The following is a 10,770-nucleotide window of genomic DNA, read 5'->3' on the forward strand; positions in this document are numbered from 1 at the left end:
TGTGCACTCCCTTGAAATACTAAACTCTATTCCAAAGATTAAAAGGATGATTTATGCCTGTGCTTTTGTATACATATCACATATGTGGGAATAGACATATGAATATGAATGCTTTGAAGATGTTTATGTGTTTCTTCTTACTACTTCTGCCTCTTTAATGTCAAACGAATGGATTTTTCAAGAACTATGTAAGAGATAACTCTAAATAACTTTTAAATTATTTAAGAACCTACTTTAAGGCTTATACAGATATTTTAGAGTTTACAGATGATTGATATATTGCAACATAATGATATATTTTTAAAAATTAGTTATCCTTGTTATTAGCTTAAAAATGAATAATTAAGTCAAACTCTATCCTGATCTGGATGTCTTATCATACTTTGTTATCTCTTAAGTACAATAAAAGTAAGTGCTGTTTCTAACAACAAAACTCCATGTCATCTTACACTGTATAATGGCTTAAATTTTAACACATACTTAATTTAAATTTGGTCACAAAACTACGAACTCGATCTCCTTGCACCTCCAACTCACCAGAAGATCACAGATGAAGAATTCAACGATTACAACATTGGAAAAGAAAGACTTTTGAAGATAACCTAAGACCAAAGAGGACTGCAACTGGATAAAATACGCACAATGGGAGGAAAGCCTGAAGGAACTTCAACGGGCTCAATCCACATATGAGCGCGCTTTAGATGTGGACTACCAAATTGTTACACTCTGGCTGAAATCTGCAGAAATAGAGATGAAGAACCGCCATGTGAAGCATGCCTGGAACATCAAGGACGGTGCCATAACAACTCTGCTACGAGGCGACCAGTTCTGATACAAGTACGCATGCATGGAGGAGATGTTGGGCAACGTTGCTGGTGCTCGGCAGGTGTTTGGGCGCTGGATGAAATGGCAGCCTGAGGAGCAGGCCTGGAACACTTACATCAACTTGGAGCTGAGATACAAAGTGGTGGATTGGGTCCACACCATTTATGAACGCTTTGTGCTCGTGGACCCTGCTATAAAGAACTGATTCAAGTATTCTCGGTTTGAAGAGAAGCATACTTCGTTTGCTCATTCTCGGAAAGTCTATGAGAGAGGAGTGGAGGTTTTTGGGGACGAGCATATGGACCAACACCTCTATGTGGCCTTTGCTAAATTTGAGGAAAATCAGGAAGAATTTGAAAGAGTACAAGTTATCTACAGATATTCCCTGGATAGGATTTCCAAACAGGAGGCCCAAGAACTCGTGAAAAACTACATCATCTTTGAGAAGAAGTTTGGTGACCAGAGGGTTGTAGAAGATAGCATCGAGAGAAAATGCAGATTCCAGTAGGAAGAAGAAGTGAAGGCTAATCCACACAATTATGACACATGGTTTCATTATTTATGCTTGGTGGAAAGTAAGGCAGAAGCTGACACTGTGCAGGAAGTCTATGAGAGAGCCATTGCCAATGTGCCACCCATCTAGGAGAAGAGGCATTGGAAGCGCTACATCTACCTCTGGGTTAACTATGCACTGTATGAAGAGCTGGAGGCCAAGGATCCCGAGAGGACAAGACAGGTATATCAAACGTCTTTGCAACTCATTCCTCACACAAAGTTCACATTTGCTAAAATGTGGTTATATTATGCACAGTTTGAAATAAGACAGAAGAATTTGCCATTGGCCAGAACAGCTTTGACAACTTCCCTAGGGAAATATCCAAAGAACAAGTTATCCAAAGGTTACATAGACATGGAACTGCAGCTTCGAGAATTTGGCAGATGCAGGAAGCTTTATGAAAAGTTTCTGGAATTCGGTCCTGAAAATTGTACCTCATAGATTAAGTTTGCAGAGTTATAGACAATCCTTGGTGATGTTGAGAAACATCGGCCAATCTATAAATTAGCCTTCAGCCAGCTACAATCATTAATGAGCAATATCCAATTTGAACTCTATCTCTCTTTTATTTTATGAGCTTTTCATTTAGATTGCTTACATATAAAATTTTCATATATATATAATTGAAAGCTACTGTTTTATTAGGTTTTCATACAACTCCTCAATTGGACATTTTTAGTTTTACCTGCACTCCTCACAGTCCTTCTTTTTTGTTTGTTTGTTTTTTGGTTTTTTTTGTTTGTTTGTTTGTTTGAGACAAGGTTTCTCAATATAGCTTTGGATGTCCTTATACTCAGAAATCCACCTGCCTCTGCCTCCCAAGTGCTGAGATTAAAGCCATGCACCACCACTGTCAGCTCATTTCCTCCTTTGTGACCTCTCTACTTCCCAATCCTATTTAAGAAAATAAACTTCTGAAGGAGCTGTAAATGAATACATACACACATGCATGCACTCCCACTTACAGCTCAACTGAATAAAGAAATGTTTGATACTGAATAAAGAAGTGTATATGTTAAAGAAAATCTTGTAGAAGAATTTGAATCAAGCAACATGGCTGTTTGACAAGGGATCACATCCAAAGATCTTCTAGGTCTCTGCGATCTGGCAGGAATATAGACACCCCCTCAGTACACAACTTTATTACCTCTGGCCAGTATCATTTAATATTATCCTTTAATCCCAACCAATCACATAAAATTGAGGAGCAGACAAAGTGATGAATCAGTGAAAGATTTGACAGAAAGTGTCAAAGATAGGATATTCCCATCTCCCAGGAGAAAAGCTCTTTAAGAGGAGTGATGAGTAGAGTCTTGGAGTTCTGCAGAATCAGTTCATGAATTCAGTTCAGTCAGTGAGTGGGAGTCAGTGCAGTGAGTGCAGTGCAGTGGAGGTGAGTTCATTTGTGAGTTTATGCAGTTCAGTGCAGGTCAGCAGAAGTAGGGGAAGTCTGAGAATAAAAAGGAGCCAGAAGTTTAGAACAAATTGCCAGAGTTAGTTTGAGTCCAAGCAGAAGAGTTCAGTGGAGGCTGAGAAAAGCTAGATTGAATCAGTCAGGTTAGAGAGGAATATGAGCTGGAACACCTGAGTTGAACCAGCCAGCCAGTGCAAAAAGAACTGGAAAGGATAAGTTTATTCATCAGAGCCTCCAGTATACAATTAAATGTGGTGAATATGTATTCAAAATCTAACTGAAATTCTGGAAGTGATAAAACACAATAAGTCATATTCAAAAACTCCATGGGAGGCTATACCAACAAATATAATGAATCAAGTAAAGGGCAGCATAGCTGAAGTTGAAGATGAGGTGGAGGTTGGATCATTTTAATAAAGAAAATGATAAAACAATGCCAAGATATAAGTAAGAATCTCCAGACGCTTGAAATACTATGAACATACCAAACTTAAAAAGTGTGATCATAGAAGAAGGAAGAAATGTAAATCTGGAGGCATAAAAAAACTTTTATTCAAACCATAAGAGAAAATTTCTCTCATGGTTAGGGAGAAAATGACAATACAAATGCAGGACTCAGAATATCAAGCAGACAAGAAGAGAAATTAATCTCTCCACATCTATTATAAAACATATTAACATACAAACCAAAGCAATATATTAGAAATGTGAACAGAGAAACAGAAAATCACATACATGGGCTAGTCTACAAGAAAAGCAATTCAATATTCAAAAGAAAGTTTCTAATACAGTAGAGCATGAAATGGTGTGTTACAAGTTCTTAAAGTTAATAATTTCCAATACAGACATAGCACAGCCATCTATCACAAAAGAGAAAGGAAAACTCCATCGTGAACAATAAGGCCAAGGAAATTCGAAAGCCAGTTTTAGAGAAGATAAATGAAGGAATCCATCAGACTTTTAAAAAGAAAAAAGATTGGGTCAATTTGCATTCTTCTACATGCTGACTGCCAGTTAAACCAGCACCAATTGTTGGAAATGCTGTCTTTTTTCCACTGGATGGTTTTAGCACCTTTGTCAAAGATCAAGTGACCATAGATATATAGGTTCATTTCTGGGTCTTCAATTCTATTCCATTGATCTACCTGCCTTTCACTGTACCAGTACCATCCAGTTTTTATTATGATTTCTCTCTAGTAAAGCTTGAGGTCAGGGATGGTGATTCCACCAGAAGTTCTTATATTGTTGAGAATAGTTTTCGGTATCATGGATTTTTGTTGTTGTTGTTGCTATTCCAGAAGAATTTGCAAATTGCTCTTTCTTTTCTTTTTTCTTTTTCATCCCTAAATTTGAATTTATATCTATACAATTGTCTAAAAACACTCCTTAGTTTGTACATAAGTTTTTCATTTTTAAATTGCTTTATAACAACTGTATACTTCCTGATTATTTGAATATTTTCTGATATCTTCCATGATTAGAAAAATTAAAAGGCAAAAGAAAATTAAAATGCCATGGCCAGAGGACAAAATGGACAAAAAAATAAGACAAAATGAAACATCAAAATGAAAATTTTCAGAGATAATGCATTTATAAACACAGAAATGGTTACAGCAAAGATGGCGGTCATGAGCAGGCCATGTCTGACATCTGACCCTGGTACCTAGGGAGGCAAAGTCCAGTCCTGTGTTTGCCCAGAATTCTCCCTTCTCTGCAAAAGCCTAGATGGTATTGCAATGAAAACAGCTAACATAACTCCCAGAGCTCACTGGACTGGAGAGTAAGACTGAGTATATAGGCCCTTGGTTGGCAGAGAAGGTAGGAGGCTGTAAGGAAAAATCATAACTCACACTCTTAAGCCACCCTTGGTCACGTGGGAATCTCTGGCACCTTGGAGACCATGAGTTAGCTATTGTCCCCTTATAAATAAAAAGGTATAGTCACCACCCAATATGAAGTGAGACCATGGAAGGGGAAGAAAAGGTCTCACAGGGGTCAGGCCACGTGCAAAATCTGTTCTTTTACAGGTAAGTGTAGAACAGAAGGCTGGTGACATTTAGAGGTTCCTTCTCTGTTATCTGGGAGGGCCAGCCTCTAGTCTTCGATCAGCCCCAACTTTGAGGATGAATAGGGAGAAAGGTACACATCCTTAAACATTGGACAAGATATGAGGTCACAGCAGATCCTTCTCTCAAGTACCAAGCCCCAGTTTTAAAAGCTCTGCCTGGATGTAGGATGATGGATAACACTATCATCTCAGGATTCCTTGGCCAATCAGGAGCAGCTGAAATTAAGGATGGTTATCCTGCAAATATTGCCATGCCTGAGACCCAAGGAGATGGAGACAGGACTTGTCAAGGAAGAAGAGAACTTTTCTATCAAGAAGAGTTGACAAAGGAAGGCAGTATGAATCTCTAAGAGCTGGCCATGTGCTCCACCTGGACTGTGCTGGAGGTGACAGTGAGGCAGATGTGTGTATGGTGCTCTGCAGGCTTATAGGGGGTCATGTCAAAGGAACACTGGGATGGAGGGTTCAGGTTTCTGTCCCCACCACTCCCTCCCTGGTGAGCTGCCCCAAGGGACTGGAAGTGTGATGGTTGTGGAGGTGGCTGCTCCTGCTGCTGCTGCCTCTGCTGCTGCTACTGCTGCTGTGATACCTGCAAAGCTTGGGCCTGGGCCAATGCTGTTGCTGTTGATGTCACTTGCATTTGCTGTTGAAGATCAGGAGGGTTGTGTTTGCACTTGTTTCATAAGTTATGTTTCTGATGAATATGCCCTACTACGGACTGTGCCATTATATACCCTGGCATGTTTCACTGTGTGTGTAGATTCATGAACTGCATCTGTATATGCTTGCTGACAGTTGTGGGTGGCATTTGAAGGGTTTATCTTTGTTGTGCTGCCGTCTGTGAGACTGCAGTTTGGAGAGTTATGTGAAAGCCTTCTCACAGCCCGGGTGTGCACATTTGTATGGTCTGTCACTCACCAGCATGGATTCAGGTGTGCTAATGCAGATGTGAGAGCTGGCAGAAGGATTTGGATTTCTCACAAAAGTTACAACTATAGGGCTTGGCCCCTGAGTGGATAAGGATTAGTGGATAAGGGCCAGGGAGGAGATGTTGGCAAAGGTCTTGGAGCAGTGTGGGCACTTGTGGGGCTTGGTCTCAGTGTGTGACTGGGAGTGGATCTGCATGTCCGACTTTGAGTAGAAGGTCAATGAGCACATCCTACACCCAGGGTCACACCACAAGTTCGTGGTGGAGATGGGAACTGAATCCATGTGCCCAAGGCTCTGTCCATTTCCTGTGCCACAGTTACCTTTGCTCCTGTAGGTCTTGCCATCTTTCTAATGGTCATCGTCATCTCCAGGGGCAAGGATGTAAGGGTCCTTCATCTCAGAAAGCCCTGATTCCAGCATTTGCTTCTTCTTGCAGCCCTGAGGAGGCTTAGGAGGAGCCACAGTGCCACCTCCACCACCACCTCCACCACCTTCCTCAGTTATGGTTGATGCTACTTTCTTGGAGAGGTCAGGGACCACCTGTAGGGCTTGGGAGACAGGGGAAGAGCTGAAACAATCATGGGAGCCAAAATAGGGAAAGTCTGAGCTCCTGAGGCTATGGTCACAAGAGAGTCTGACGGGGATGTAATTACCAAACCTGGACGGTCAGGCGTGAATCCAGTAGATGGTACAGGAACCACTGTGATATTCTGTGTAACAGATGATTGACTGTGTGGGGTCAGCTGTTCTGACTTGGACTCTGTGTCCATGCTGATGCTAGAAGACAGGGACACTGAGGCAGGGACTATTACAAAAAGTGGGATAGTGAGGTGGTGCCAGTCCACAGCCCTTCTGTGTCAATAGCTGATCCTTCATCTTGTCAATGAACACAGTGTTTTCAACCTGCCCTGAGGCTGTGGGGATAAAACTCCAGAAGTACAGGTTAGAATTGAAGTGAGAATCTTCCATTCTACCCCCTCTCTCTCTTCCTCCTGTCCTCTTATTCTTTCTCCTTTCCAGGGTTCCTGAAGTTTCAGGAAGTGGTGCTGGGGCTTGTACTCCTGGGATCCCCAATTCCTCCAAGTCCACTTTCTTCCACCCTCCCCCAGCAGCTTCAATGTGCAGTCCTTTCGCCAAGAAGGCAGGAGAGCTTAAATCAAAACAGGGTGCAGTGGTGAGGTTAGGGCTGCAGCAGAAAACAGGGTATGTGTAGAGAGTTAAGAGTGCTAAATTGCTCTTTCTGAGTCTATGAAGAATTGAGTGGGAATTTTGATGAAGATTGCATTGAATCTGTAGATTGCTTTTGACAAGCTATCCATTTTTATTATACAATCTTGCAAATCCATGAGTATGGGAGATCTTTCCATCTTCTGAGATCTTCGATTTTTTTCTTCAGAGACTTGAAGTTCTTATCATAGAGATCTTCCACTTGCATGGTTAGAGTCACACCAAGGTATTTTATATTATTTGTAACTATTGTGAAGGGTGTTGTCTCCCTACTTTCTTTCTCAGCCTGTTTATCCTTTGACTAGAGGAAGGCTACTGATTTGTTTGAGTTAATTTTATATACAGCCAAATTTCTGAAGTTGTTTATCAGCATTAGTTGTTCTCTGGTGAAATTTTTTGGGTCACTTAAGGATACTACATACATTGACCCATTGTTATCTCCTTGGACAAAGCTCAAGTCCACATGGATCAAGGACCTCCATATAAAACCAGATATATTGAAACTGATAGAAATGAAAGTGAGGAAGAGCCATACATGGGCACAGGGAAAATTTTCCTGAACAGAACATTAATAGCTTATGCTCTAAGATCAAGAATTGACAAATGGGAGTTCATAAAATTTCAAAGCAAATTTTGCTTTGTGAGGCAAAGGACACTGTCAATAGGACAAAATGGCAAAAAAAAAAACAACAACAAAAACAAAAACCAATAACAACAACAAAAAAATAACAGATCTGCAAAAGATCTTTACCAACCCCACATCTGATAGAGGGCTAATATGCAATTTAAAAAAGAACTGAAGAAGGTAGAGTCCAGAGAACCAAATAAGCCTATTTAGTAGTGGGGTTACAGACCTAAACAAAGAATTCTCAACTGAGGAATACCAAATGACTGAGAAGAAATGTTCAACATCAATTTATTTTCTCCAGTGATTCTTTAGGGTGTGTGTGCTCAGGAGGTCATAGGCTGTAGAAGCAGCAGAGTAGCTGGGACAGGGTCCTATGGACTACATCTGCACCCTGGAGGTGGGGTTGTTCTGCAGCCCTCTGTGCACTGCTCTTGCCAGGGGAAATCTTGCCTCCAGGGAGTGTTGACACAGGCTTACAGACAGACAGGAGGAACAAGCTCCAGCCAGAGCCAACAAGAACATCTAACACTAGAGATTACCAGATGGCAAAAGGTAAATGCAAGAACCTTACCAACAGAAAGCAAGACTACTTGGTACCATCAGAACCCAGTACTCCCACCACAGAAAGTCCTGGATAGCCCAACAAATGTGAAAAGTAAGATTCAGATTTAAAAATCATATCTCATGTTGCTGGTAGAGGATTTTAAGAAGGATATCAATAATCCCCTTAAAGAAATACAGGAGAACCCAGGTAAACAGATAGAAGCCCTTAAAGAGGAAACACAAAAATTACATAAAGAATTAAAGGAAAAGACAACCAAACAGGTGAAGGAATTGAAGAAAACCATCCAGGATCTAAAAGTGGAAATAGAAACAATAAACAAGTCCAATGGGCCTCTCTTTGCAGTGATGGCCGACTAGGCCATCTTTTGATACATATGCAGCTAGAGACAAGAGCTCCGGGGTACTGGTTAGTTCATATTGTTGTTCCACCTATAGGGTTGCAGTTCCCTTTAGCTCCTTGGGTAATTTCTCTAGCTCCTCCATTGGGGGCCGTGTGACCCATCCAATAGCTGACTGTGATCATCCACTTCTGTGTTTGCTAGGCCCCGGCATAGTCTCACAAGAGAGAGCTATATCTGGGTCCTTTCAGCAAAATCTTGCTAGTGTATGCAATGGTGTCAGCATTTGGAAGCTGATTATGGGATGGATCCCTGCATATGGCAATCACTAGATGGTCCATTGGACTTGCAAACTTTATATGCTCCAGTACAGGGGAATGCCAGGGCCAAAAAGGGGGAGTGGGTGGGTATATATATATATATATATATATATATATATATATATATATATATATATAACAAAAAAAAAGAAACAATAAACAAATCACAAAGGGGGATAACCTTGGAGATAGAAATCCTAGGGAAAAAAAATAAGGAGCCATAGATGTAAGCATCAGCAACACAAGACAAGAGATAAAAGAGAGAATCTCAGGGGCAGAAGATTCCATAGAAAGAAGTCAAAATATCACTATTTTCAGATGATACCAAAGTATACTTGAATGACCCCAAAAGTTTCACCAGAGAACTCCTAAACCTGATAGACAATTTCAGCAATCTAGCTGGATATAAAATTAACTCAAACAAATCAGTGGCCTTTCTCTACACAAAGGGTAAATAGGCTCAAAAAGAAATAAGGGAAATAACACTCTTCACAATAATCACAAATTATATAAAATACCTTGGTGAGACTCTAAACAAGTGAAAGATCTGTATGATGAGAACTTATAATCTCTGAAGAAAGAATGGAAGAAGATCTCAGAAGATGGAAAGCTCTCCCATGGTCATGGATTGGCAGGATTGATAGAATCAAAATGGACTTCTTGCTGAAAGCAATCTACAGATTCAATGTAATCCCAATCAAATTTCCAAATTAATTCTTCGAAGAGCTGGAAAGGGCAATTTGCAAATTCATCTGGAATAACAAAAAACCTAGGATAGCAAAATCTACTCTCAACAATAAAAGAACTTCTGGTGGAAAAACCATCCAGGACCTCAAGCAGTACTACAGAGCAATTGTGATAAAAACTGCATGGTACTGGTATAGTGACAGACAGGTAGATCAATGGAACAGTATTGAAGACCCAGAAACGAACCCACAAACATAAGGTCACTTGGTCTTTGACAAAGGAGCTAAAATCATCCATTGGAAAAAAAAAGACAGCATTTTCAACAAATGGTGCTGGCTCAACTGGTGGTCAGCATGTAGCAGAATGAGATTCAATCCATTCTTATCTTCTTGTACAAACCTCAAGTCTAAGTGAATCAAGGACCTCCACATGAGACCAGATACACTGAAACTTATAGAGGAGAAAGTGGGGAAGACCCTCAAACATATGGGCACAGGGGAAAATTCCTGACCAGAACACCAATGGCTTGGGCTATGAGATCAAGAATTGACGAATGGGACCTCGTAAAATTGCAAAGCTTCTGTAAGGCAAAGGACACTGTCATTAATGTAAAAAGTCAGCCAACACATTGGGAAAAGATCAAATCCCACATCTGATAGAGGGCTAATATTCAATATATTCAAAGAACTCAACAAGTTAGACTCCAGAGAACCAAATAACCCTATTAAACAATGGGGTAAAGAGCTTAACAAAGAATTCTCAACGGAGGAATACTGGATGGCTGAGAAGCACCTAAAAAATGGTTCAACATCCTTAGTCATCAGGGAAATGCAAATCAAAATAAACCTGAGATTCCTCCTCACACCAGTCAGATTGGCAAAGATCAAAAACTCAGATGCTGGTGAGGATGTGGAGAAAGAGGAACACACTTTCATTGCTGGTGGGATGGCAAGCTGGCACAACCACTCTGCAAGTCAGTCTGGCGGTTCTTTAGAAAATTGGACATAGTACTACCAGAGGATCCAGCAATACCACTCCTGGGCATACACCCAGAATATGCTCCAACATGTAATAAGGACACATGCTCTACTATGTTCATAGCAGCCTTATTTATAATAGCCAGAAGCTGGAAAGAACCCAGATGTCTCTGAACAAAGGAATGCATATAGAAAATATAGTACATTTACACAATGGAGTACTCCTCAGCTATTAA

General features: G+C 40.5%; 2 pseudogenes; one reads left to right on the forward strand and one right to left on the reverse strand.

Annotated features, from left to right (window-relative positions):
* Gm7798 (predicted gene 7798) lies at positions 499-1,909 on the forward strand (annotated as a pseudogene).
* On the reverse strand, positions 5,213-6,762 carry Gm2106 (predicted gene 2106; annotated as a pseudogene).

The sequence above is a fragment of the Mus musculus genome, chromosome 19, assembly GCF_000001635.26.
Source record: "Mus musculus strain C57BL/6J chromosome 19, GRCm38.p6 C57BL/6J".
Taxonomy (NCBI): domain Eukaryota; kingdom Metazoa; phylum Chordata; class Mammalia; order Rodentia; family Muridae; genus Mus; species Mus musculus.